General features: G+C 42.5%; 1 protein-coding gene and 1 long non-coding RNA gene across 5 annotated transcripts in view; both read left to right on the top strand.

Annotated features, from left to right (window-relative positions):
- LOC307039311 (uncharacterized protein) overlaps positions 1–23726 on the top strand; it is a 794762-nt gene that overhangs the window by 391507 nt on the left and 379529 nt on the right. The gene's annotated exons all lie outside the window — the stretch shown is intronic.
- Positions 5344–8464, top strand: LOC307041563. The gene is made up of 3 exons (XR_013808794.1): positions 5344–5931; positions 6644–6715; positions 7289–8464. It is a non-coding gene; the product is annotated as an uncharacterized lncRNA (long non-coding RNA).

Here is a 23726-nt window from a genome sequence, read left to right as displayed (position 1 = left end):
CATTGCTGCCTATCAGTGCGTAAAAGTATGTGGATGGGTGTGTAACCGCGGCCGCGCACACGGCCTAAAGTTTAGCTGTTTTACTGATCAAATTTGCCCTTTAAATCAAATCACACGTGCCCTGTACAGACACAGCAACTGGAAAGAAAGTGATAAATTAAGAAAGGTGTAAAATTAACTAAACACACACATACTTAAGGGGCAGTGAAGTGCACGTGTGAGTGGCGGTGAGTAATATTTAGATTTGACCTGCTTGCTTCCCCCTCCCAACAGTAACTGTCTGCGCTCACTTAGTCGTTTTTTATACGCTGGATACCATTTTAAATAGCATAGTAGATGAATTCATAATAAATTGTTGTTCTTTTTACTGGATAAAGTATTGTTTGTAAATGTGTTTGATATTGATAATAAATGTCATACTCTTGGGAGAAAATCCTTGTCTTAAGCCTTTTTGTTGACTGCCAACTGTATCGTGTTTCTTTAAATTGAATCTGTGGAGTTTTTGCTGTTTGATCAATTTGAGTTAAAAGGCACATTTGATCAGTAGAACAGCTAAACTTTAGGCCGTGTGCGCGGCCGCGGTTACAGATGCATATAAAATCATAGACCCTCATAATAAATCCTGTGGTTTTTAAGTCTGTGCCCTACTTTTACTATTTCCCGAGATTTGTATAATTTACATGGTTATGGTCTCTGTTTAACTGCAACTAACAATTGTCAGATCAACGTCATATTGTTTTACCTGAATAATTGCCATGAAGCACAACTGGACAAGTGCTTTGTCCAGAAAATCACCGGTGAAGAGCCCTTCATCCTTGAATTCTCCCAGTTGCTGGATCCAGTATTGAACCCATTCCTTTCTCATCACTCCCCACCAGCTCTCTATTCTCTGATTTGCGGTACTAGCTCCTGTTATATAACTCCTTTCTCCTGCTCTGTCATCTTCATCGTTTCGCCTTAAAAACTGTTGGATGTCTCGTAGTAGAACATTCTCTGTGCCCATGTCAGTGCGTAAAAGCCTTGGGTAACCTCCGACATCCTCTATTGCTTCGACAAAGTAGCTTCCAATTACTTTTGGGTCGCTGTTGGTGAAAGCTGCTTTTAGCCAGATAATCCTACGGGAATATCAGTCTATGCATCCATTAATGCATATTCCATAGGGCTTGAGTTTGTCGTAGCCATCTACGTGCCATATGAAATTAGGCCCTTGTGAAAAAGACTTTCTCAAGCTGAGACGTCTTTTCAGGCGATCTTGAGAGTTGACTGGGTCGAGCAGAGAAAGAAGGATCCTCACGTCTTCTTTCCGGATGCGGATACCTCGCTCCAAAAGCTTTGCATACATCCAACTATATCCATGAAGTTGTCCAGGTCCTCCCAATTGACAAACTATATAGTCGATAGCAACTTCCAAATCAGCATATTTCCGACGATTTAATCCACACGCTCTCAATATTCTCCTTAATGTACTTTTACTAACAATTATCCCTTGCAAAGCAAGTGTTGTCAGGATGTCTTGATAACTCATCCCAAGTCCAAAGTAAAGCTTAATTAAAGCGTCTCTATCCATAGCTACAACCATTGACAAGTGCGTGGTGGCTCGAATGAATGATGTGCACTGCCAGAATTCTGTAATGTAACGCTTTGAACAAGTTAATAAAGCGTGGCTACGTTTTAAATACAACGTGGCCACGCTTTATTAACTCGTGCGAACGAGAAAGTAAAACGTGGCCACGTTTTATTTATTTTTCTCTCTATGAACCCTCCGGGGCTCCGTAGATTTCTCCCTTCGATTCAGAGAAACAAATAGTTTTTGCGGAGTTTAGGATGGCCGAAGACACTACACTACCCATAATCCCCAGCTATCGTTTTGGGACTACAGACAGAAAGTGAAGTCAAAATGCAGTAACAATTTAGTATCTTAATAAAGAGAAGTAAACTAAGACTAACCAAGGCAGCAGGCATGCAAAAAATGCATCTTCCTAATTCAACTAGTGTATTACCTGTAAAAGTAGGCACAACATACATTAATAGATAAAAAAAAAACATAAGTACAAATCAAAACTGGCCAGGAGGGAACAAAAACATAATAATACATAAAATAAAATAGCTTTCAGTTTTGTCCATCACAGCAACAACAGGTAGGCCCCCCCACAGTGTGTGGGCTATTTTGTCAACTAGAACCACTGGTGTCTTTAACTCTGTCAAACAACTCTCCACAGAGGCAGGGGCAAGCACATCTGTTATTATGGACGCTGCTTTTGTACGACCACATGAATTTTTCTTTACTATATCAGAGTCTGTAAAAATGGTCGGCGCTAGCTTGTTACCACAGTCACTGTGTTAACACTGGTTATTTCTGCTGCTGTTACCTTGTCTGAGTGGCCATCATTTTTTGGTTTGAGTAGGAATGTCTCCATAGAGTGGGATGTCTCTTTTTGAGCGACACGTTTCTTGTGAGAATCGAATTCTCGGTGTCTTTTGACGTCGTATTCACCGCCATGTGAAATTGAAAAATTACTCTTGCAAAGATTGCAAAAAATTCTCTCTGAGAGTCGCCATGCACTGGCTTCACTCACGGGTAAGTGTCTTCCCAGTCTTTGTTGTATGTGTATCTTCTTTTCTTCTTAGTTGTAGTTTCAGTTTCCTCCATTTTTCATAACCTGCTGCGTCACCTGCGTTATTGACTGACTTTCGTTGTTGTTGTTTGGCGGGGCCGCGTGGGGGTGTGTGTGAGTGAGTTACTCTCATTGGTTAACACTTGACCAGCACCCGCCGTGTGTTACAGTTTGATTGACAGCAAACACACCCCCGTGATGCTAGCCTTCCCTGCTTTCTCAACAGCCATTGGATAAATCTGATTTTAGAAAAGCGTTTTAGCCTACCAAAATGAAATATGCGGGACATCGTCTCAATTTGCGGGACGCACCAAAAGTCGTGAAAATACTGTGCAGTCCCGCGCAGAGCGGGACATCTGGTCACCCTAGGTATAGCGGATCTTTGTTAAGATCCATATGTCACGGTAGGATCATATTCTGTGCTAAATAAGAGTGTGTAATCATTTACAAAACTTCACCATGTTTTTATTTAACAAAATAATGTTGTTTAATCCACGTTGATGTACTACAACTACAAAAACCATCGGTTTTCTTTTTTATCAGGAAATCCAGCCAAGCTCAAACAAACGATTTTTAATCATCATCCTCACGATCATTTAATATATCATATGTTCGCCGAATTGACATGAAAGCACTAAAAAATATGAATATACTGTAGTTAAATTCATTAAAACTGTATTAACGTGCCTAAACTCAGGCCCCGGCCACACGAGGACGAAAACGGTCGTTTGCGTTACTGTTTAGTGTCATATAGACCGTTCGGCCACACGAGGACGACCGAATAGTAAACAACTGCGGAAACGATAACGGGTCCCAAGTTGGATAGAACGGCATACGCAACGCTCTGGGGGATCAAACGGCTCCGTGTGTACGCCCTATACCAGTGGTTCTCCAACTTTTTTCAATCATGTACCCCATTTGAAATATAAATTCAGCCAAGTACCCCCTTGCCCCTGATCAGCGCAAAAACAATTTGTTAAGGAAAAAATGCCGATAGAAAGAGGTACAGTGCAGCGCTGCACCATCAGTGTCTGATGTATTTAAACAACAACCTTGTAACTGAGAAACACGCTACATTTAAAATGTTTACAATCCATCACTAAATTCATGGCAAACCAATTTTAACATCATGCAATAACACTAAGACGACATTAGTTGCATTGAACTGATCTTTTTAATAAGTTTTACTTACAATTTAGTGTGAAACATGGGCTTGGGCTTCACTTTGTCTGACAGGGATACAAACTGCAGTTATTACACTTCGCGTTTTGAAATATGTGTAACTCTGTTAATATAAAACCCACACTGCTCAAACTTTGTTACTTTTCCTAAAATTGGTATATTTGTATATTTATTTATTTTGGGGCGTGGGGAATGAAGAGAAAAAAATATATGAGCATTTTCTGAGCATGGGATTTTGACCCATCATATAAACATATGCATAACGCTAAACTTTGCGGCTTATTGTTTAGGTCCTTTTGAAAAGTAGGCAGTCATATAATTAACTAGAACTAACCAGATCTGATAGATTTGACGCGAGTGAAGTATAACCAGACGCGAGAGAGAGATCAGATCAGCTGCTGCTGACGGAGAACACGCAGCTCTGCATGATCACAGCTCCGCCGCTGTGAGGGACCGTTGAGTGGACCAAAATACACTAAGAGTTAGACATAACACACTTAGCTAGTTTATCTACTCTGGAACTAGCTAAACTAGTTATACATATATTTGTTCTTTACTGTCGGGTCACTTAGGCCGGTTAGACAGCCTGTAAGGAGAGGGAGAGGAAAAGAGAGCACCCCGTTTACTTTTCCCATCTTATTATCCAGAATTACTGTACACTTTTGAATAAAGTAGTTAATCTACTAATAGTAGCCTAGTTTGTGTAAATGCATTAATTATGTTTATTTTTTTCATTAACATAACATATATCTCACGTACCCCCTGCAGTACTCCAACGTACCCCTAGGGGTCCGCATACCCCCATTTGAGAACCACTGCCCTATACGATCATTTTCTGATAATGATGTCGCAATAGCCCCGCCTCTCCCCACCTCTGCTGCTCACCCCCGCGTCAAAGTAAACTGCACACTGAATTCAGATTATTTATCTTTCTCTCGATATGGAAATAAACGCAAGTGAAGTCTAATCTGACAGGACGGAGACACGCAGCTCTGCTCACCTGCAGCTCCTCCCGCTGTGATGCAGCGGTGAACGGAGCAAAAACACACACTTCAAGTCAGATCATCACCCTTAGCTATTTTAATTACCTCTCAAACTACCTAAACTAGTTTATAAATATGTTTATTTTTAATGTCGACCGGGTCACTCATTACTGGATCAGCTGCTGCTTGAGACAGACACTGACGCTGTCCGAAGATAGGGAAGAAAAAGAGAGGCTCCATGTATTATATTATTATATTATATAGATTTGTCATTCATTTGTTTTAAAGCTCAATAAATAACAAAGAAGACCTTTGACCGGCACTTTTATAATTTTGTCCGGAAGATTTAAACTTTAACACACGTTGAATGGCGAAAATCCATGCAAAAAACTCTGCCCGGTTCCGTCGGCCCCCACCGCGGAGAATAAACAGTAAGGGATACCATGACAACCATGCTTCTTCGCTGCTTTTGTGGAGGAAGTTACAGCGCCACGTACAGGCATATGTACTGCAGCTTCTCCAGCGGTTGGAGCTAAACGGAGCTGTCTCGTGTGGACAGACACTATCCGGTGAAAATTGCGTGTGGACGGAAGCTTTTTTGCGATTGCGTTTGCGTTAATCCTATGCGTTTAGCCCAAGCGGCAAACTCTGGGGAAGAGCCGGGACGCCAATACGGAAGTGCTACATACTGCATTTCATATATTGGCCGACAGGCGATGACTGCAGAAAGGAGCAATTTCCATAGACCCCCATGTTAAAATGCCCAATTTTACAGCAGAAAAAAACATGTTTCTACCCCTGGCTCCATACATTTTATTATCGATATAGTTAGATTCCACCTTCATGATTATGGATCTGTGAGTGAATTCTTTTCTAACACAACCCTTTTATTTATATCAGGTCTTAACGTTTTTGCATAAATTAGGGCGTGGTCACATTGAGTGACCGTTCTGTCAAGTGACTGCTACTGCTAGCTTCTTGTCTCTCTGCTAGCTGCTCCCTGAAGCTAGCTACAGGGACTCTGCCTGGTCAGTTCATCCAGGAAACACAACTTGAAGCCGGCCGTGGTTGTTTGTTCTTCATGCTTATATATTGGGCTATTGTGACTCGCTCTGCGGTTAAAACAGACGGTGCATGAATGCGGTTTTGCGGTAAGTGAAATTCGAGTGCTTTATTTATGTGTTAAAGATTTTAATCGACGTAATGAATGTTAAGGCTTGGGTTAGCGTGTAAGCGAGTGGTAGCTACATCGGTGCTAACGATGCTAATCGTAGCCTCCATGTTAAAATAATAGACTGTATATATAAAGGTTAAAACGAAATAGAGAAGTGTAAAGTGGGATAATACTGTTGAACAAACAGCTTCTGTTTGAGGTTGATAAAATAAGGTCATCCTTGTAACTTAGAGAGATATTTTATTATGTAGGTAGGAACTGTATGCATCAAAAAGGTTAATTTAAATTGGCTATGCTCAAGTATGTAGAAAAGCTAATGTCGAAGTAGTAGTGTATGTGAAATCAACCTCACAATAAGATGTGTGTATATTACAATTATTAATGTCATTTTTCAAGATGATTACTTAGATATTACAATATGGTTGGTTGAGCTGGAGTTCATTATTGAGCTTACACGTTAACGTCACAGTCATCTGAAGAACGAACCCAAACCTTGTTGTTTTTATTAATTGCATTACCAAATGGGTATCAAATAAACAGTAAGCATTGGTAACACAACTTCCAAAGTTACAGTAAAATAAAAAGGACCCTGACTCGGACAATACACAATCCAACATGTTCAACAGAAGATAATCAGTTATATTGTTTGTACACATGGTACTATATATCTGTTTGTTTAAGCTGTCCAGGTGATGCAGAGAGGCTGGACCAGAGAGTGAGAGTCAGAACTGGACTCCTCACAGCAGTGAACTTCAGCTCAGGTACAAAGACTCTTGTTTTCATACTGTACAAAGAATCAAGAAAGATATTGGCTTAAATGAATGAAGTATTGACGTTAATACACTGATATACATTCCATTAAACAATACTAGATCACCTACACACCAGTGAAGTTGAGGGTTTTTTCTGTGCAAAAATCTCACATTTAGATGTTAACAAGCAATATGATTTTGTCAGCTTTCTAATTTAATGTATTAAAGGCAAAGATATTTAACACATAGTGAGAACTGCTACTATTTATCTCTGAATATTGTTCAAAAAAACGTGGTAAAAGTTATTCTTTCAGTGAGACAACAGAGCAAGCTTCTACAGTTGCACTACGTTTTGATAACAGTTAAATATTATTTTGATAATAACATATTTCAATGTTGATGAACTTCATACTGTTCATTCATAATCTGATTGTCTTTGTAGCTCACTGTTGAAATAAAAAAAAACATTACAATTACTAAATAATTATATCTACAGCCCCTAAACACACAAACACACCGCTTTCATAAATAACACACTTGTTCTGCAATAATATGTTTTATGTTTCCTGTCATATTTGTTAGGAAAGGACATGCCTGAAAGACACAACATTTTCTCCTTCTCTGAGGGTCAAGAAGAACATCCAAGAGGAACATTAAAAGCTGATGCTATGAGATTTTAAGACCAGTACACTAAGAAACTACTTTTATTGTAAAAACAGTCAGCTGATCGAATGCACCTATTTCCACATCTACACTCCATCAGATAATTATTTATATTTGCCTCGCTTTATGAGCTTCACATCACTTGTGCCTTGTACCGCAGAGTTTGCAACGTCACAAATAAATGGGGCCAATCTTCAGTCAGATGTGAATGTGTAATCTAACATTTTCAGTAAGAATAATGGACAAAAGGAGTCCAAATACAAATACAATTTATTGAAATGTCAACCAAAACTTAATCAAACATGTTTTAAATAAAAAGCACATATGGACAGAAGGTGTAAAACTATTAAATTTACAAGTAAACACATTTAGTCAAATAAAGTGACAGACTAAGTCTGTGCAGTTGGTATCAGCTTTGCCCAGCATGGGCTCCTCCATCAGGCCTGGTCCCCCTCACTGAGGAAAGACCCTCAGTCCTCTCCGGGCCAAACAAACAGACAGGACGTCCATCACACAGAGGTTTCTCCCTGAAGTCTCTGCAGTTTTTTTGACACCACACTGTCTCAATCCGTCCACACTGAATATGAGAGGGGAAAATGAAAATAACAAATGCTTTAGACAATAAGAAAAGTTGACTGTTGAGTTGCTCAATTTTTTTAGATTGTCAATACTATTACTGTTTAACTAATATATCAGGTTAAGAGGCACATTCAAATAAAGATTGGTCTTTAAATTCATGTTGTCTTTTGAATTGTTTGTCTAAATTCAAGGATCTAGAACTGGTACTTAGTTTTAATGATACAGTCTGGTTATTATGCTGTTTGGAGGAGGCCTCACAGGTAAGAGCACTAACTAGCTACCATCACATGTACCCAGTGGCGGGCCGTGCATTTCACACCTAGGCCTTCAGTGATGTCCTACACAGTCCTACCTGAATTATTCCACCTCTTAATACCATCATTATGACGCCATGGCTCTAGAAACTATACATTTAGACAGAAACGCAGTATAACCGGGCGTTGCATCACCTTAACATAGTCAAGTACAACAGAGTTATATTAATATTTCCGAAGCATTTATAATCAATATATCCGCATTTACAATTAAGAGTGTTAAACTACCAGCTTTAAGATCGCTTGGATACGGTCAAAACTTAAAAATAAAAGGGGCTTTTAAGGCATTAGTCTACAAAGTTTTATTAAGTCCACCAAACCAAGTTTGTTCACTAAACAGCGCATTGTCGCACCCAAAGAAACGTGACGATAAAGACACAAACTATTCACTGAAAATAAAAGAAAACAAACAAATAATTTGCATTTGTTCATGAGGATATATTTGCGACAGTGGTGAAAGTGTATTCCTAGCACTGAATGTCCACTTTGATAAAGGTTAAACCAAAACAATTCAACAAGTCTCCTTGAGTACTTTTACTGCACAGCTGAGCCAGTGCGCCACACACATCTCTATATCTCTTGCAGAAGCATCAAACATTTATTTTTTATATATTTGTCATTTTAATTACATATATATTAATTCGTTAATATTGATTTAATATTAATGACATAAAATGACAAAAATATATTAAAATAAAATATAAAATGCTTTGTACTCACCAAAACAACTGATTATTTGAATACAAAATCCATCCTCCTTTCTTTCCTCAAGAAGACTTCAATGACTCTGTTGTACAGTTTATCTGTGCGTTTCAGTTCCACCAATAAGTCATTTTCTATAGACATGAAGGCTAATGATGAAAGCCTAGTCTGTCCAGTAGAATTTCTGGCATAAGTTTTAATTCGCTTTAAGGCCGAGAATGACCGCTCGACAGAAGCAGTGGACACAGGGATAGTCACTGCCACACATGCCAATGTGTAAAGCTGCCCCATGCTCTCACTCAGATTTTTCTGCTTAAGGAAATCAAGGAGATCAGTGGGACTTTTCCCTTCAAAATCAGTCATGGCATACATTACAGTCAGTTCTGTTTTTAGCCGGGACAGATCGAACAGTGTTCCGTGACTGTGTTAATTTGGCTAAGGCTGTATGCGGGAATTTTTTCCGGTAGGTCTGAAAGTGCTGGGGGTCCAGGAGGGAGAGAAACATTAATTTTTCGTGGTCTTGAAACCTACTCCGTATCTGGCAAAGAATGTTGTCCAGAATATTGCTGTGGAGTTGTTGGTAGTATGCGCGAAGGTCTCCTTGTGGTGTACGTGGGCCTCTGCGTGCGCTCGGACCACTTGAGATGCGCGCTGTGTCCTCGTAGATCTGACGAAACTGGCACCTCTCTCGCTCAATTGTGTCACAAAACTCGTTCACCCTTGTCAGACAGAATTGTACATCCAATGTTTGTTTCTGTAGTATTCCAAAGAGCACATCTGAATGCTTAAAAATCCCATTGAATGTTTCAAGCAAAAAACAAAACTCAAAATCATCCAGACGTGCATTAAATCCATCAGCGCTAAGCATAGTATCCCCATCATACTCCTCATGATGTTCCAGTATGTGGTCAAACACCTCCTTTAGGGAAACTCTCTTCTCAAAGACTGCATTGACCAATCTCGATGTATATTGCCACCGCGTTGGTGCAACATTAGGAAGACGACGCTTGCAAATGTCATCCAGCAGTTGCGTGCGCTTAGGGGATCTGGAGAAAAATACTGCAAGGCCATTGAGGCTGGCAAAAAAGACCTTGCATTCTTTAAGCTTTGAGGCCCCTTGAGTCAGTACTAAATTTAGTCGATGTGCATAGCAGTGAATGAATAAGGCCATAGGTGCCCTCTCCTTAACTTTAGCCTGCACCCCGTTTAGTCCAGATGCCATGACCGCTGCGCCATCATAACACTGTGCCACAACTTTATCCAGACTACATTCATATTCCTCCATGAAACGGAAAATAAGAGCGGCAATGTCATCAGCTCGCTTGCCGCTTGTAACATCTTCAAATCTGACAAACCGCTCCTTGACACCTGTGTCAGTCACATAACGCAGGACAAGTGCCAGTTGTGCTACATTACCCACGTCTGTCGTTTCGTCCACCATAACAGCGACAAAGGGTGCTTTTTTAATCTCCATTTTGATCTCTTCTCCCATCACTTCAGCAATAGCATAAATCAGTTCGTTTTGTATTTTGCCTGACGTCCCAGTAAACACTTTGTTTGTGGACAGGTGGTAATGCAAGTCTGTGTTGTTCTCAGCAAGCAAAGAAAGAAGCTCCACGTAGTTTCCTCTGTTTCTGGACTTGGCGCTTTCATCGTGTCCCCTAAATGAAAGTTCCTGTTTACCCAAAAACAGGACACAATCAATCAGTCTTTTCAATATTTCCCTATTTTTGTTCACCCTTTCGTTGTGGAGCTCCGTTTCCCGGCGCACTTGTTCGTTGAGCTGTAGATCCACTCGGGTGTCCCCAAAGGTTTTCAAAAGCACCATTGCTTGTAAGTGCCCAGCCGTGCTTTGGTGTCTCGTTGCTGCCTTGGTTAGACAACTCAAGTTTGCAAATCCAGTGTGGCTCCAAACACCAAATCGATCAGTTGCAAATAGCAGGCATTCCCAGCAGTACAATTTGCAGTGCCTCTCGGAGGCTGTGAGCCAGGGGTACCGCTCGTAGTTAGTGATTTGAAAGTGGCGGACAAACCCTTTCCCCCGCTGTGATAGGCTCGCTAGCGTCGGGGTTGGCCGTTCTCTTCTCACGATGTCTAGCTTTTCTTGAAAAGTTCGTCTTGAAAATGGCGTTGTAATTATATCTGCGACCAAATCGATCTCTTCTCCTCCTTCAGCCATTGTGGGTTGAAAAAAAACAGCTTGTAGAAATCTACACAAATTAGCTCGTTCAAATTCAAGTTCAGTTTGCTAGCTCTACATAGCTCTGCCTCTCAATAGTGCATATCCAATCAAAAGACGTGCACGTGCTAACGTAATCGTACGCCTGCTAGCTGGCCCGTTGTCGCCAACTCAAAATCTGATTGGTTAACGCCACAGTTTTGTTTCCGTTCACTTTAATCTACAGGCGCCCGCACTGTTGATTCTGAAGGCCTAAGGGCAGATTTCTTGGACCCTGGCAACACATTATGGCTGAAATATGATTGGATAAAAGCTCTAACATAAAGGCCAACCCTCCAAATCTCGTTCTGAGGCTGGAAGCAGCGCAACCAAGAGGAAAGCTATGAAATGAAGAGAATAGACTACAGGGAATAATTTAATACATATTTGTGGAAAAAATATATCAATTTAATTTATATTCTGATGATGTTTAGGCCAGCAGAGAAGGCCTTGCTGGCCCTGACGGCCCACCACTGCATGTACCTTAGCTTGACTTAAATGTATTAAACGTATAATTAAGTGATATCAAAATATAAATAACTAATGTCATGCAAACATATTAATATTTGCTTGATTCCAGTGTTGAATCTAGCACAATTGCATACAAACGTTAAGGGATTTTAAGTTTAAGTATTATGCTAAAAACTCAATAACTTCGATTATTATTTATAGTTTTGCTGAGTAGTTCCATGTCCGCTTACCTTAGAAACGTAAAATGCCATGGCAGTGTGCAGATGGGGAGCATGTTAGCTTAGCTTGGTAGCTTCAGCTAGCTCTGGAACTTTCAGCTCGGTGGCAGGAGGTCCCGCCTCGGCTCCGCCTCTTTGCCCTTATTTGGAGCAGGCTGGAGAAGGCGGGAGTTGAACTCTGACGTCACACGTCACACGTCGAGCCGTTAGTGGCCGACTCTGCCTACAAAGGGCTTCTCGGCAACTCTCCAGAATCCTATGGGTGACTTCACGGACCCTACGTCGATTTATATATACAGTCTATGGCAGGGGTCGGCCGGCAACCTTTTTGATATGAAGTGCCATTTAAAAAAAAACAATGGTTATCAGCGTGCCAACGATCGAGAATTATCAACGGGGGGGGGGGGGGGGGGGGGGGGGGGTTGAGGAGCTTGACGCTCATGAACTATCAGCAGGAGGGCGGGGGAGCCTCGCTGCGGGGAAGCAGTGTGTGGACCTGTCAGCGCAACTTCTTATGCGGAATTTAACAAACACATTTAAATAGTTGGTTTAAACGGCATAATAATATGGACGATTGTCCGTTCTGTGATTCTCCAGAACACACATGTTATGATATTAGGGTCATGCAGAGTGAGATGAGATCGCTGTCCCTTTAAGAGATAGAGGGGTGTGGCTTGTGCATGTGTGTTTGTGGATGGTATAGCGACAGTGAGGGAACGTGTGTATGTTTCTGGAAGTGAAACAAGGAAGCAGAAAAACAGAGGTCTGTAATGTATTTTGTGAAACAGAAGAACAGCTAAATAAATGCAACGGCCTCCCAAGAAGAGCTCGCCTCTCTCCAGTCATTTAAGCTAAAGTGGGTTATTGAAACTGAAGCTTGTTGCTTCTGCCCTCCTTGACTACGGTCTGGGAGCCGACAGGAAAGTTCAACACACAGATGGCCAGTCCGCCCCTTTGTAGCATATTATTTTGATGAGAGATGAGCAGATCGCCACTGGGCTTTGAACTAAAGACACAGCCACGCAAAAACTGCGGCATTTGTACAGCTCCTTATGGGTAGGCCTACTGCAATTTGTGAAGTGCTTTCCTCCGTGGTGAAACGATCAGCACTGCACCACGGAGGAAAGCGGCAGAAAGTCTCCTGGAGTTAAAGAGAGCGGGGCTGCATTGCGTGCATGGCTTCCTTCTGCAGGTAACGGGGAGACGCGCTCTGGCGGGGTTCTCGTTCAGGATCCGAAAATACAATTTCAATATTTTGCACACTTATTCCACTTATTCCTAGTGTGCCACTGGTTACGGTGGCGCGTGCCAGGGGTTGCCGACCCCTGGTCTATGGTTTAGCCGTATGCGTCCTTGTGTGGCCGGGGCCTCAGTAATTCACTTAAAAAGAGGTTTATTTGTAATGGAGCCTCGTCATCTCACCACGGGCAAACAAGAATATGTAGTGTTAATAGTTTACTGTATTATTAGTGTTTAATATTACTGCTATAACAATCACACATTGAGTTCATTGTTGTGCAATGTTAAAATCAGACCGTTGTTTTTTTTAAATAATCTGAATGAAACGGCAGCTCTCAGGTGATCAGCTGTGAGTGACTCTTTGTTTACACACCTAATGGCCCATCAGCCACAGCTTTGTTTCAAATAATGGGCGAGCGATCGTGCGACGACCCCTCCACACCACTAGGCGTTCCATGGTCTCTCTCTCTTACCTCATTCACAGCAACGCAACTCCGGTTCAAGCTCCGTGCTAGAGCTTTTCAGGTTCAGAACCGGTTCTTCGGTTTAGCTCCGGCTCTTTTCACACTGCCCAGAGTCCGACTGGTGCTGCGTCATTGCGTCATCGTTTGCGTCATGAAGTAACCGTTTGCGTGCCTGCTTCATAAAGCCAAACCGCGCGGAAACCCCTCACAGCTCACACCGACAACAATGGCCGATTGTGCTCCAGCTTCCTCTGTACCTCTTGGGAAGACCAGATTCCCAGTAGGTAGCTGGTCTCTTCAGTGGACCACTGCTGCTTGTTAAGTTTCTCCATCGTTGTGTACAAACTGGTTGTTGTTCAGGAGTTAATCCCGCCCCTGCCCCTGCCCCCGCCCCCGCCTCGACGTAAGTGTGACGTATGTGGTGCTTTTGCTCTGGCCGGACAATTTGTTGGTGCTTGAAACGAACCGGATTCCGGAGCTATCAGGCTGCTCTGCTGTGGTGTGAACAGGAAAACCCGGTGCTTTTCAAGCTCCAGCTCCGAACCGGACCTGAAACACCGTTGGTGTGAATGAGGTATGCTGTGGGGCCGGCGTTAACCTGATGAGCTGTATTGGTCGAAAAGGCCTACAAGAAGAGAGCCCAGCCGGATACGTCTCTCTCTCACTCCTCTGGGCACTCTCTCCGTGCCAGACTCGGGGACCTGTTGCTAGTTCCATTCACTTATTTGTTTATTAAGAATAAACGATTGTTATATTCTTACCCCTCGTCTCGCCTCCCTGCTTTTGTTGCAGGGAGGCGAGCCGGGTTGTAACATATGGGGGCTCGTTGTGTTAAGCCCAGAGCTAGGGGAAACTAGGCGCAGCATAAAATGCAGTCTTCCCACTCCCAAGAACACGGACGCCAAAACAGAGAAAGCATTTGGTAAATGTATTTACCCAAAATATTTACACACCGGAGTAGCAAAACCACAAAACAAAGAAAGCTTTTAACACAAACATAAAATCTTACCTATCAAATGAGAAAAATAAACGTTCAAAAATCTTACCTACTCTAATGAGAAAACGACTTATCCAAAAGAAAAAAGAAGGGTTTTGCACTCCTAAGAAAAATAAAGCGTGTCTAAAAAAGACAGGTTTCGTAGCTTTTCTACACAGTCTCACAACACGAGAGAAGGACCGGCATACGGTATAAATAAGCATTCAGTTTAACAGGTCAGACATCGCAGCGCAAATGTGTGTTGGGAGTAGGAGAAGTCTAGTCGGAGAGAGACAAAGGAACCGCATGGCTGCAGCTTAAGTGTTCCCCTCTTCCTCAGGTGGACCAATCAGCAGGTTGAAGGTAGCTAATCAGCTTAACGGGCCACACACACACACTAACGACCAAGGGTCGTAAACCCCCCCCCCCCCAAACTAAAAATCAAAAATGTCCCCCTAAACAAATGTTGCATTCACAGGGACCTGGACAGAGCATCAGCCATAACATTATCAACCCCCTTCTTGTAGCAAATTTGGACGTTAAAATCCTGTAGCAAAAGGGACCAACGCATAAGGCGGTGGTTGCTGTTCTGCATCCGAGACAGAAACACGAGAGGATTGTGATCAGAGAAAATCACAGTTGGCACAGAACTCGACCCTATATACACCTTCGAAGTGCTGTAACGCCAAAAGTAAAGCCAGTGCCTCTTTTTCGATGGTGCTGTAATGAAGCTGGTGTTTCTTGAACTTCTTCGAGAAGTGACAGACCGGATGATCAATGTCCCGCTCATCCTCCTGCAGAAGTACTGCGCCTGCACCTAGCGCACTCGCGTCTACCTCCAACTTAAAAGGGCGGGTGAAGTTTGGAGCAGCAAGTACCGGGGCACTGCAGAGGACCGCCTTTGCGGCGTCGAAAGCCAACTGACATAACGATGACCACCGGAAAGGGACTTTAGGACTCGCTAAACCCGTCAAGGGAGCCACCATATCAGAGAAATTTCTGCAAAAAGAGCGGTAATAGCCAGCCATCCCCAAAAAACGTCGGAGCTCACGGCACGTCTGGGGGGGTGGGACATCTATAATAGCCTGTACTTTAACAGCCACAGGGCAGACCTGACCTTGTCCCACTTGCTTACCTAAATACAGTATGTCACTATAGCCTTGCCAAACTCACATTTAGCCAAATTGAGTGTGAGGGAAGCTGAACGCAAACGATCAAAAATTTCACTCAGAGTCTTCAGATGCTCAAGCCAGGTAGATGAATAGGCCACAATATCATCCAGATAAACTTTGCAGTTACCAACCCCACATAAAACCCTGTTCATCAGCGGCTGGAAAGTGGCAGGTGCATTTCTCAATCCAAACGGCATAACCGTGTACTCCAAAAAACAGTCTGGTGTGACAAATGCACTGATTTCAGCGGAACGCTTAGTGAGGGGAACCTGCCAATATCCCTTTAGGAGTTCCAACTTTGTGACATATTTAGCAGAACCCACACGGTCCACACAGTCATCCATCCATGGAAGCGGGAAGGAATCTGGTTTAGTAACGGCATTTAATTTACGGTAATCGTTCCAAAAACGCGGCGTCTTATCCGCATTAGGGACCAGGACCGATGGTGAACTCTACGGGCTATTGCTTGGAATGGCGAGACCGTGTTCAACGAGATACTTCACTTCCTGACGCATCAATTCTCGCTTAGCCGGGTTGACACGATATGCATGCTGCTTAATAGGCTTGTGTTCGCCTACCTCAATATCATGAGCCAATACAGTCGTTTGAGTAGGAGTATCCCCAAACAAACTCGGATAACTTTCAATGAGCCTGCGAATATCAGCCCGGGGCGAGTAAGGCAGATGTTTTAGATGTTCATTAAGATCGGACAATATGGCTGAATTACCGAGGCGCGCACAGGACACAGAAGCACGCCTGTCACTCAGCCTGTCATCACTTGAGCTGTAAGGTGGCTGAGTAACAGACACAGAGGCGATAGGTGGCTGAGTGAGACACACAGAGGCAATAGGTGCTACCATCGGAGATTGAGCAGTGCCACTTTCACGATCAACGTACATTTTAAGCATGTTTCAACAGACGCAGCGGGCCACGCACAGTGTGGCCAAAAACCAAATCGGCCGGACTGAATCCTAAAGACTCCTGTACTGTCTCTCTTATAGCGAACAATAACAACGGTAAACCCTCATCCCACTCATGATTATTTTCGGTGCAAAATTTGCGGAGCATGCTTTTTAGCGTCTGATGGAACCTTTCTAACGCGCCTTGACTCTCTGGATGGTTCGCACTTGACGTACGGTGTCCGATATCTAGCTCTGACATGACCAGCGCAAATACTCTGGACATAAAATTCGATCCCTGGTCACTTTGGATGTCTTTTGGGAGGCCAAACATGGAGAAAAACTTTACCAATGCTTTCACAATAGAGCGAGCCTTTAACGAACGCAGCGGTACCGCCTCCGGGTAACGGGTAGCAGCGCACATCACCGTAAGAATGTATTGATTACCGGATTTTGTTTTAGGTAACGGCCCGACACAGTCAATAATAACATGCTCAAAAGGCTCTCCCATGACGGGGATCGGTCTAAGAGGGGCTTTTGGAATCACCTGGTTTGGCTTACCAAACATCTGACAGGTATGGCAAGAACGACAGAATTTAGCAACGTCTGATTTAAGTCCAGGCCAGAAAAAATAACGGAGAACCCGCTGGTAGGTTTTCCGGACTCCTAAATGACCGGAGAGAGTATGATCATGTGCCAAACTCGGCACTTGTAAACGAAACGGCTGTGGAACTACAATTTGGTACCCAGACACCTATGTACAACCTGAGCTAGGCGACCAGCGGCGCATCAGAACACCATCATCTAGTACGTAAGACACTGATCTTTCACCCGTTTTGTCATTTTCAAAGGATAGGCAGGACGACAATGTACTGTCAGATTTCAGTGCTTTAATCAACTGATCTTTATCCACTGAAAGTCGAAGGGGTTTGTCATCAGGCTAAAGCTCTTTGGAAACAGATATTTTCTCTTGAACCTATGCCAGTGGGTTCAGTGGATCGGAGTCACTCATAAAAGAGTGACTCAGATCCACCACGTCACCTAGTTTTCGGGACATGGCACGAGTTACAGCAGACATAGGGAACAGCTGAACCGAATCCAACGCAGTGGACTCAGACACACATGTGATCATAGCTGGATCATTAACAACTTCGGGTGACAGAAAAACTTTCTTCCCAGCCAAATCATTACCCAGGATCAGATCAACACCGTTAATTGGTAACTGGGAACGCACAGCCACCTTAACCACACCAGAAATAAATTTGGACGACAACTGAACAAAATGCAAGGGCGCACGCAAAACACTTAGTTTAACCCCCCCATGCCAAAATATCTGTCCCACTATACGACTGAGCTGAGAACGGCAGGACACCACCACGAATAATCGACTGCTTAGCACCTGTGTCCCTCAGAATTGTGATGGGAATTTTTTTCCCTCACTTGTCAAAGACACAGAACCCTGCGAAATAAAAGGCTTGAACGCCTCATCAATAGCGCTATCCTCCACGTTTGATGCAACATTCTTTACAGAGTGCAGTTTGGTATGAATAAAATGTATAGGGGATGGCGTTTTTCTACCTGCGTACTGCTCTTTCCTTTCTAGGCTAGGGCAGTCGACGATGTGGTGTCCTTGCTCACGGCAGTAATAGCACTCCCTGCTCTCAGCTGCTTTGGCGCTACCATGGGAAGGAGATTTGTCACTTGCCACAGGATCAAGGCAAACTGGAAGAAAAAAAACATTTTTGTGAGTTAACACAAATTCATCTGCCAGTACCACGGCAGCAGCAAGTGACACAACTTTCTGCTCATTCAGATAGGTTACAATTTTCTCAGGCAGTTGATTTTTAAACTCTTCCAAATGAATAAGCTCACGTATGTCCTCCCTGGACGTGGCTTTTCTAGCTTGACACCACCGATCAAAAAGGCCACCTTTTCCTCTCGCAAATTCCATGTAGGTCTGGTTGACACCCTTTTTACCATTCCTACATGTTTGTCTGTATGCCTCCGGTACTAATTCATACGCTCGAAGGACTGTGGTCTTAACAATTTCATAATCGAGGCTCTCCTCAACAGTCAGGGCATTGCAAACTTCCTGAGCTTTACCAACGAATTTGCAATGTAACAACAGAGGCCACACTCTTTTAGGCCACTGTAGCATACCAACGATGCGTTCAAAGGCATTAAAGTATGTGTCTACCTCTGTTTCCCTGAACGGTGGGACTAATGTTTTGTGCCTACTCACATCTAAACTCTCATCATGGGGATTTGGTCTATGGGTAGGTGATGAACTGGAAGGTAGAGCGACTCCCCGCTGTATCTCCAGAGTTTTAACCCGTATATGCATGGTTTCCACCTCCAACTCCTTGTGTCTCAGCTCCATCTCCCTGATGCGCAGAGTGAGCTGTAGCTCCTCTACAGACATCCCAGCTTGGGAAGGCAGGCCTTGGAGTGGGGCGGACAAATCTGCGAGATCATCCACTTCCTGTGTGTGAACTTTCTCCTCAAACACCCCCTTTTCGACTAGTTTTGCATACAACAGGTCTTTTAACTCCGTTTTTTTTTTTTTGTAGGCACAAACACATCATAGAACTGTGCAATTAACACTAAATCTGCTACTGTGCAGTTATCTAGTATCTCAATGGAAGGTTCCCGAGTAAACAATTCTAATTGACTCTCCATTGTGAATTCCAAACAGACAAACTGTGAACCAGAAACATAGAATGTACGAGAATAGGAAATAGCCATGCTTACCCGACAACAAGAACAGAAAGACCGGATGAACGAGCCCCCAATTATGTTACGCCCAGACCTAGGGGAAACTAGGCGCAGCATAAAATGCACTCTCCCCACTTTTCCCACTCCCAAGAACACGGACGCCAAAACAGAGAAAGCGTTTAGTAAATGTATTTACCCAAAATATTTACACAGCGGAGTAGCAAAACCACAAAGAAAGCTTTTAACACAAAATCTTACCTATCAAATGAGAAAAATAAACATACACAAATCTTACCTACTCTAATGCAAAAACAGGAGAAAACGACTTATCCAAAAGAAAAAAGAAGGGTTTTGCACTCCTAAGAAAAATAAAGCATGTCTAAAAAAGACAGGTTTAGTAGCTTTTCTACACAGTCTCACAACACGAGAGAAGGACCGGCGTACGGTATAAATAAGCATTCAGTTTAACAGGTCAGACATCGCAGTGCAAATGTGTGTTGGGAGTAGGAGAAGTCTAGTCGGAGAGAGACCGAGGAACTGCATGGCTGCAGCTTAAGTGTTCCCCTCTTCCTCAGCTGGACCAATCAGCAGGTTGAAGGTAGCTAATCAGCTTAACGGGCACCACCTGTAGCTCACACACACACACTCACAGACACAAGAGGGAAACATTGATAGATAGTGGACCGGACGGACGGAGGAAGCCGGAAGAAGAAAGTGAAGTTGGAGACACGCTGCAGAAAGTTCAGAGAGAGTCGGAAATCATCGAAACATACAGAAACGGTAGCATTGGACTGGTTAGCATAAACTGTACATTGACTGTATCATCATGTCAACCAGCTCAGATGGGACCCAAAGAGCTGATATGGAATGGGAGGAAACCAAAGCTGTGAGGAAGAAAAGGGCTTTGAGGGAAAAAGTTAGCAGACCAAGAACACAAAGTTGGTCGGATTGGTCGAGTGGAGCAGGCTTAAACAAAAAACCAAAAGGCAGTCAAAATGAAAAACAAGCAATTTCGAATACAGAACTAGAGCAGGAGTGGAAAGTTATAATAGAATTCAACCGGGATGGTGGGCATTACCACCCGATTCAACTGACAAAATCAATTGAGAAAGAAATGGGTAAAATCAAATTTGCCAAGTTTATGAACAACAAACGAGTTTTGATACAAGCATCCAGCAAGCAACAGCAGGGAAAAATACTTAAAATGACGACACTCAGTGGGGAAAAAATAAAGGCTCATATCCCAGGAGCAATGGCAATGTTGAGAGGAGTCATATCTGGAGTTCCACTTAATATGTCTATGGATGATGTTAAAAAGGAGATTAAAGGAGGAAAAGTTATTGAGGCAAACAGACTTATGAGCAAAAGAGATGGCACATTGAAGGAAACACTTTCAGTAGTTATTCAGTTTGAGAAAAATATACCGAAATCTGTGCAAATAGGATACATGAACTACAGTGTGAGGGAATTCATCCCAAAACCACTTAGATGCTATGCATGCCAAAGAATGGGACACACAGCAATGCAGTGTAAAGGAAAACTAAGGTGTGCGAGATGTGGAGGCCAACATGAGTATGGGAAATGTGAAAAAGAGGCAAAGATGAAATGCTGTAATTGTGGAGGAGAGCACAGTGCGGCGTTTGGTGGATGTGTAGTGCAGAGAGAAGCCAGAGAAGCTCAGAGGGTCAAAGTACTCAGTAAAGTCTCATATGCAGAAGCTCTAAAGAAGGTTAGGGAAACGGAAGCAAACAATCAGGCTTCTAGTGGAAGGGTTCAAAGAAACTTAGTACAGAGTGGTAGCAACATTTCAGAAAGGCAGGTTACAAATCAAAGCCAAGTACCTGTGGAAATTAAAGAAGATGATAGCATTCTCGTGGTAAAGAAAGTCAACTTTATGACATTCATCTGCCATACCATTAATGTTGCAGCACAGATGAAGAAGAAAAGTGACAGAATCAAAACCATCGTGCAGGCAGCGGAGAAATTCCTTAACATTAGAGATATAAAAGCAGACCAGATACATGAATTACTAGCAACAAAAGATGTGGGAGAAACGGACAACCAGGATGAGGGTTAGCACGTTGTTAATGGTAATTCACATACTCCAGTGGAATGCTAGAAGCCTCATAGCTAATGGACAGGAGTTTAAAAAATATGTCTATGAGTTACAAACATTGCCAGATGTAATTTGTGTGCAAGAGTCTTGGTTAAAACCTCATCTAGACTTTATGATTCCAGGGTTCAGCTCTATCAGATATGATAGAGTTAGCAATCAAAATGGTGGAGGGTGTGTTACTTTCATAAAGGATGGGCTGGCCTATAGGGTAGTCCCATCCCCTGACGACAAGGAATGTGTCATAATAGAAATATGCAGCCCAAGGAAAGAAGGGAACATAAAGCTTATCAATTTCTATAACCCGTGTAAAAATCTGGACATTGAAACCTTACAGACAATAGCAGGGACGGCTCATAGAAGGGAAGTATGGTGTGGTGACTTTAATGCTCACAACAGCCTTTGGGGAAGCAGTCAAACAGACAGTAATGGGGATGTCGTAGAAGAAATGCTAGAGGAAAGATCACTGTTTTGCCTTAATGATGGACAAAAAACAAGAATAGACGTGAATAGGGGGACACAATCATGTTTGGACCTCACACTGGTGACGGATAGGTTAGTTAAATCATGTGAATGGTATGTTAAAAGTGATTCTACCATAGGAAGTGATCATTACCCAGTTTTCACAATCATCAATACAAAGGTATGTAGACAGGAAGGGAGTGTATTTTCCAGCTGGTGCTTTGGTAAAGCTGACTGGGAAACATTTAGGCTTTACTGTAAGGAGTCAGCGCAATTGTTAACATTAGAAGGAAGTATAGAGGAGTGCTCAAATCAAGTCACAATGCACATTAAAGAAGCAGCAAATAAAACTATACCTAAAAGAACAACAGAGAGTAGGAAGAAAGTGGTTCCGTGGTGGAATGAGGAATGTAGCAGAGCTAAGAACGAAACAAGGCATTTAGGTCTTTAAAGAAAAACTTGTCACAAGACAATATTTCAGATTATCAAAGGAAAAGGGCAGTAGCCCGTAAAACAGTAAAATACACAAAAAAGACGTCATGGAGAGAGTATTGTTCCACCATTGGAAGAGGAGTGAAGTTAGGGGATGTATGGTCGATGTTTAAACGGATGAATGGGAAAAGGAAGTCGGTTAAAATTCCCGCTTTGATTGATGGGGAGAAAGTGGCAGTGTCAAATGAAGAGAAGGCAGAATGTTTAGGTAGGGCATTTGCTGCGGTGCATAGTGGGGAACACCTTGATGACAAACATAGACAGCAAAAAGAGTGTGTATTAAGAGAAAATGAAAATGCGAGGGAAAAGAGACGGGATGATAATTCAGCTCTTGATGTAGACTTCTCAATAGCAGAACTTAAATTAGCTTTGCAAGGTACAGGATACTCAGCACCAGGACAAGACCAGCTATGCTATGCCATGTTCCGGCAGCTACCAGAGGAAACATTCAAATTAGTCCTGAGACTATTTAATCAAATCTGGAGAAACGGAGTCTTACCAATGAGTTGGAAAACGGCAGTTATATTGCCATTTAATAAGCCAGGGAAGGATCCTGCTAATCCCAATAATTACAGACCCATAGCATTAACATCACACTTATGTAAATGGATGGAGAAGATGATAGTGCATAGACTATCACACGTCTTAGAACAGAGAGGGTTAATAAGTCATTTTCAGAGTGGTTTTCGTAAAGGAAGATCCACAATAGATGCTTTGATTAGAGTAAGCAATGAGGTGGAAAAGACAGTGAAAATGAAAGAGGTTATGGCAATAGTATATTTTGATATTGAAAAGGCTTATGATTCTATGTGGAGGGATGGGTTGCTCATCAAATTGAGTAGAATGGGTGTTGGAGGGAGAATGTATAACTGGATCATGGCTTTTTTATCAGACAGAACATTCAGAGTTAAAGTAGGGGCAGAGGTTTCAAAAGAGTGCAGTATAGAAAATGGTATTCCTCAAGGGAGTTCAATCAGCCCGATATTATTTAATGTTATGATAAATGACATTTTTAGTAATTTGGATGGATGCATAAAATCTGCACTATATGCAGATGACGGGGCCATATGGATACGGGGAAGAAATGTTCCATATGTGTTTGAAAAAATAGGGAAAGCTATAAAGAAAGTGGAGAAGTGGTCATACAACTGGGGTTTCAAGCTGTCAGCAAGCAAATCTTGCTTTATGAAATTTACGAATAAACGCAAGATGGAGACTGAGAAGCTTACATTATATGGAAAGCCGATGAGTGAGGTCAATGAATTTAAATATCTGGGGCTATGGTTAGATAGTAAATGTACATGGAAAACTCATATTAAACAT

This window comes from Notothenia rossii, assembly GCF_949606895.1.
Source record: "Notothenia rossii genome assembly, chromosome: 5".
NCBI lineage: Eukaryota > Metazoa > Chordata > Actinopteri > Perciformes > Nototheniidae > Notothenia > Notothenia rossii.
The sequence above is the reverse complement of the archived record's forward strand: the minus strand, read 5'-3'. Positions and strand labels throughout refer to the sequence as shown.